At 43.1% G+C, this 6,000-nt stretch overlaps 1 protein-coding gene across 5 annotated transcripts in view; it reads right to left on the reverse strand.

Moving 5' to 3' along the window:
- The window catches only part of FAM204A (family with sequence similarity 204 member A), a 28,859-nt gene extending 23,429 nt beyond the window's left edge, over nt 1-5,430 (reverse strand). For 2 of the 5 annotated variants that reach the window (XM_070470266.1, XM_070470265.1), the window contains exons 1-2: nt 5,335-5,430; nt 4,793-4,951 (exon numbers count right to left, since the gene is read on the reverse strand). The gene's annotated coding sequence lies outside the window, so the exon portion shown is untranslated. The other 3 variants (XM_070470264.1, XM_070470267.1, XM_070470263.1) reach the window with 2 other exon arrangements.
- Between the last annotated feature and the right edge of the window lie 570 nt (nt 5,431-6,000).

Here is a 6,000-nt window from a genome sequence, read left to right on the forward strand (position 1 = left end):
TGTATTCGGAAAACAAGTTCAGGGTGACTTTTATCATTAGTTATACAGCCCATTGGTAGAGAGAATCATTAACTATTGTTAAGTCTAATAAAAATAATTTTTAAAAACTGAAGTTGTAATCAGTCTAGTTTAGCATACACAATAAGCCCAAACTAGTTCATTTAAAAGATCCCTAGAATAGAGAAGCTGGTTGCTCTGCTCACGATTTACCGTCAACTGAAGGAATGAAACGGAAGGGTGGAAATCTTTCTCGCTATCTTTCTGCCCTCTACTGTGTTAACGACTGTAAGAAAACCACCAGCACAGTCTCTGAGACAAAGTGTCATGGCATTTTGCATACTCTCAACAATGGATTCCTGATAACTTTTAAGGACCTCCTCCCAAGTCCAAAGAATCAGCTCTCACTTTTCACAGTTTGGGTCCAGTCTCATCAGCTGCTGCCTCTCTGTAAAGCATCTTCACCAAAACACTGTCTTGGCTGTTTCAGAGGAAGATTTCTAACATCTAACTACTCTAACTGTAATTCTGAGGAAGTCATTTTTAACACCTCTGACCCTGTGTTTTCATCTGTAATATGGGGCTAACTACTCTGCACACAGGGTTATTCTCAGAATGAAATGAGGTAAGCTACTTAAACACTCTACACAGTGTTCAGGAGGTTCTGGGGACTTGATCAATGACCGGTTCTTTGTGCCATTATCATTTATTTCTGTGGCCATGTACTGCATTTTTATCATTTCTATTATGGGTGGCAGCATCTATATTAGGAAGTTTTGAAATTTCTAATGTTTGAGATGAATTTATTTAGTAATTGATACAAGTCATTTAACTCCCTGATTTCCACAGTCTGACATGAACTTTCAATTAAAAACACTGATGTCTGGTTTTCTGAATGGAGCAATAAAATCAGAAGCAAATTACCAGGAAGACTGAACCTAAGCTTCAAGGCTTGTCTTTTGCGTAAGTTCTTCCAAAGCACTATACCTGATTTTGTATTTTGAATCTGTATTCCTTTTTTTAAAGAGGACTCAAATTACATAAATTCCAAGCCCTATAAAACCTACTCTGTGTATGCGTGCTTAGTTGCCCAGTCATGTCCAACTCTGCAACCCCAAGGACTGTAGCCTATCAGGCTCCTCTGTCCATGGGACTTTTCAGGCAGTTGGAATGCCTGAAGTTCAGACTTTTCTGGAGTGGGTTGCCATTTCCTCCTCCAGGGGGATCTTCCCCACCCAGGGATCAAACCCACCTTTCCTTCACTGTAGGCAGATTCTTCACCACTGAGCCACTGGGGAAACCTGAATCCATCCCTACATCTGGACTGAGGATTTTAAAAGTTGGAGTGGAGGCAGTACTGAGATACTGTTAGCACAAAAGACATGACGTATAACAAGCCAATACAGAAAAACAGGTGTGGAGCTATTAATAAAAACATTTCTGCTCTTCTGCGAAGCAGGAGGAAGGCTGTGATAATCTGCTCTATCATGACTTTGCCACTGGCATATAATACACCTTCAGACTCACTATCCACTTCAGGACTTAAGGATGGTAACAAGTTTCAGAGTTAGCTTTCTTAGAACTAATTGGGGGTTCTATGGTTTGGAGCCACGGTTTCTTCTCCCTGTCCACAGCATCTTCGGCATACCCACTGTGTGCCGGGCACTCTTCAAAACAGCAGTATACAGAATGGGCAAAAATGCCCACCCTCATGGGACCAACATTCTTATACAAATGGCAAGTTTCTGTCCATCAGCAGCCAAGGACCACTCAGCCCAGACTTCAGCTGTGGCAGCTCAGAAGGGCACAGTTCTCCCACGGGGCCACTGCTGCAGTATCGTCACAGGGTAAGTCTACGTTCTGGGCACCCCAAGGGGCTTCACCTTGGGAAGCAGGGCTAGTAACCGTGGAGAGGGCACGCCTTTTTTCATCAGCTCTTAATCATTTCTGATCACTTTTGGACTTCTTCAACTTCATATATGTTTAATAAGTTCTTGCTGATGTGGCATTAAGAACTGTCCTCAGCAGGCTATTGGCTAGTATGATAACTTCCTGCGTATGCCCATGGTGGGGGAAAAATTAAAATAATTTTTAAAAAGTGGACTCTATGTCCAAATCCATAAAAGGTGGAGATCAAATAAGACATGTTTCTGAATTTAATCCCTAAATATCTTTAAAGTGATGTGCCATTCTCCTGTGACCATAACATACACATATACACAAATAGCAGTACAACTTGGTGGCCACTGACAAACACAGATAGTTAACTGAGCAGCCTGCAAAGTGAAGCTGCCCATCTGAGCAGCAGCTCTGACTGCAAATCAGCCAATATGGAGTGGCTGCTTTGTGACTTGTTTTGGGCTTAGATTCAAAAACACTGTCTTTCTAGTCAAAGCATATGCATGTTATTTATACATTTCCAATTGTACTACAGTACCAGTTGGTCCCATTAGGCCTCCTGTTACTTCTGTTTCGGTTGCTCTGGATTCTGATTCTCTAGTTCTTTGAAGCATCTTTCATCTCATACCTTTCAGAGTGCACTCTTTCATTTTAAAGCAGATAACCCTTCAAATGTGAGCATTACTCAGCCATTCTCAAGAAACATCACATACCAGAGACCAAGAAACAAGTTTTTTAGTGTAGACTATAGTCAAGTCTATATAACAGTCCATGTGTTGATATATTAACTTTCATGCTTTTAGCCTGTAAGTCAAATACTTCAATCATTTAGCCCCAAAGAAGATGTGAATCATTCAGAATCCCCCTATTCTCTGCGATTTTTAATATCAGCTTCTCCATTTCACATACTCTGTACTGCTGGAGTGAAGATTCTTCCCAATCCACAGTTATTCTACAAAGAAAAATTCTGTGTATGCTATGCAGTCCAGGGTTGACATCATTTATGATGAACAAAAACATTTATGTCACATCCTAGTCCGAATGGCTGGGCTTTCTTTTGCCCTTGGAAATCAAGCACAGCTGCTACTTAGCACACCTGGGCAGATAGCAGTGTATCTAGAAGAACATGACACAGCTCAGCAGCTCCTCAGCTAGGTGTTTTTCAAAGTTTTATGAAGATAGTAATTGAGATTTCTAAGCTAATTTCATTACTCAAAAAGCCCAACATATTTCATTTTCCCTCAAACAATATTATGCACCTTTAGGTTAGGAAACTTAAATTCAATGAAACATTATTGTTCACCACATTTTCATTCATCTGATTGGTAGCTAAAGGCCTAAGTTTTACTAAAAAGGAAAAAACACAAATTAAATGGGTATAGTTTAGTAGAGGCAATATTTCAAAATACAGCATCCACGGAGATATCAAATTACAATAAATGAGATTCTAGGTTGTGAAAGGATTGGGAGCCAGCGGTACAGCAAGGGAAAAGAACAGTTTTAGAAGTCAGAAGATGGGTTTATAGTCCCGATCAACATAACTGTGGAAAAGTTACTGCATCTTCTGGGTCTTCACCCTTAACCTAAAACATGAAGGGTTTGATCAAATCTCTGAGACGTCTAGAGGCTCTACTATGCCTTTTTATGGATCTCAATATTATGTGTGCCCAAATGCCCAGAATCACCTCATTCTTTAATGTAACACTCCATTCTCTCTCAGTCAGAACAATACTAATTAAACCCCAACACCCCAGAAGATAAGGTTTCTCTCCTAACCCAGCCACCACAGCCAAGCTTGCAAGTTTTCGGTAAGACCCTGCACTCCAGAGGAAACACCTAAAAGATGTTCTGGAGAAAGGGAAAGAAACACCACTGTGACAGAAGAAACAGAACCAAAAAGAAAAACAAACCAGGCCATCGCTATAAATGGCATACAAACAATGTGACAGGCACTGTTTTACCCTTAACCCTCACAATGACCCTTCCACTAGGAATTATTACCTAAAACCCTTTTACAGATGCGGTAACAGACTCATCCAATGATTGGTGATCCACTAATCTTAGAAAAATAGAACTCTGTGACTCAAAACTCTTTAGAGTGCAGAGTTTAAGTAGTATTATATTCTTGGTGACGAAGATTTGAGAGTGGGTCTGAAGAATATCTTCAGCCTGTAATTCTGTTAAAATTTAATCAAGAAGAAATTTTTTTCTCACTTTTTAAGGGCAGAAAGCTATATAAAAATGTTATACCACATTGAATACAGGCCTGGGTAATAATATCACATTTTCTGCAGTCCAGGTAACTGCTTATAATCAAAACTCAACTAAGCAGTTTATGGGTAAATGTCCCCTGACTCTCATATTCCAGACTTTCAATTCCATTTTTACTGAATGAAGTTGCCTTATCTCCCAAATTTTGTATTCAATTAAAAATAATCACAGAAAACGGAAAATCTTGTCTGATCTGAACTTAAATCTTACAGAAATCGTAAACCACCACCTACCAGTATAAAGATCCTGTTAAATAATTTACACAATAATCAGTTTTTGTGACTGGGCATTAATTACTTAACTGAAATACTTCTAAGCATGTTATCATTAACATTAATGCAAATGCCCTGTTCACGTTTATGAAATAAATGTGCTCCGTTTTCTCAAAAATGAACAGAAAGTACAACTGAATCTCAGGCCTAACCGGAATTAAGTTACCAATCCGATTACCCAGATAAACTATTTAGCAGGATTTTGCACGTACGCATATGTCAAAAGCGAGTGTCTTGTTCAGCCTAGGGCTAGAAAACACTCCCCGAGAGTCAAGACCCTGCAAGAAAGATTTACAGGTAGCCAATAGTTCAAAGCCCATTTTCAAACTGGATGTCTCCGTGAGAATACTTACAGGGTGGAAGACTGCAAGAGCGGAGGCTCTAGAAAAGTACACCTTTCGCGGCACGGCTGAACCACCCGGAACTCTGCAGGCTCCCCCTGCGGCGGGGCCACACTCCGACTCCCAGATGGGAAGAATCCCCTCCCGGCACAGAACTAAGCGCCACAGATTCTGAAATAGGATGTTTACCTTGTTGGCTCTCCCATCAACTGCAGCTCGCTTCCGGGTACGGCAACTGTAAACAAGAGCGCGTTTCCCGGGTCGAAAGCCTTCTCATCCCGTCTCACTCCGGCCGGGGTGGGACGGAGAACCCCTCTCCCACCAACAGGACGGGGACTCCGCCGCGACGCCGCGTCAGAGCAAAGCGGAGGCCGGTTCGGCCGACGTTCCCACGGGCCCGGTCAAAGGCTTGGCGGGCCTGACCAAAGGCTTTACGAGCTCGGCCGAGAGGCTGTGAGGCCGCCCACGCTTGCTCCCTAGCTCCTGGCACCCGGTCTTCCCCGAACCCGTCACCTTGGAGCCCAGGAGTCAGCCTCGCAATCAGCCGTACTCACCGGTCCGGACAGTGCCGACCGGCAGCCATCTTAAGACCTGGCAACATCGCGCCTTCTCATTGGCTCCGACATCTCGGCCAATGGGCTGGGGCCGTTCTGGCCTGGGGTCGCCATGGTAACCGATCGCGCTTGCCTCGCCTTTTAAATAGACGAAAAAGGGCGATTCATTTCTTTCTATTTCTTTTTTTCCCCTCTGCTTTTCTCTCGCCATTTTCTCCTTTCTTCTAGACGCCTTAAAGACTTCTTTTTCCATCCCCTGCTGTACTCTGGTGCTCTGTGGTGAGGAAAGTGCTGTCATAGACCTTAAAGTGAGTTCATTCCCCAAAGACCGAGACTCGCTGCAGCAGCTCTCTAGACCCTTCTGGGAACGTTTCCATTCATTCAAACTTTCCTCCCGCTCCCTTCCTTACTTTCCCACCCCCTCCCCGTACATATTTTTTTGAGCAGGCACCGTGCCAGCCTCTGTTTAGAGCAAAATGGTCTCTACCCCTGCTCTCGTGGCGCTTAGCATCTGGTGATGGTGGCAGCTGCTACAGACCGGCTGTGTGGCCTTGGCCAAAAACTCACTGAGCTCCTTTTCCCTGGCAGCCACTGACTTAGGCTCTGAGAAGGGGGTTGGGAGGAACATAGAAAATAAGCAAGGGGAAAAAAAATAACCTCCCCCCC

Source organism: Odocoileus virginianus, chromosome 7, assembly GCF_023699985.2.
Source record: "Odocoileus virginianus isolate 20LAN1187 ecotype Illinois chromosome 7, Ovbor_1.2, whole genome shotgun sequence".
Taxonomy (NCBI): domain Eukaryota; kingdom Metazoa; phylum Chordata; class Mammalia; order Artiodactyla; family Cervidae; genus Odocoileus; species Odocoileus virginianus.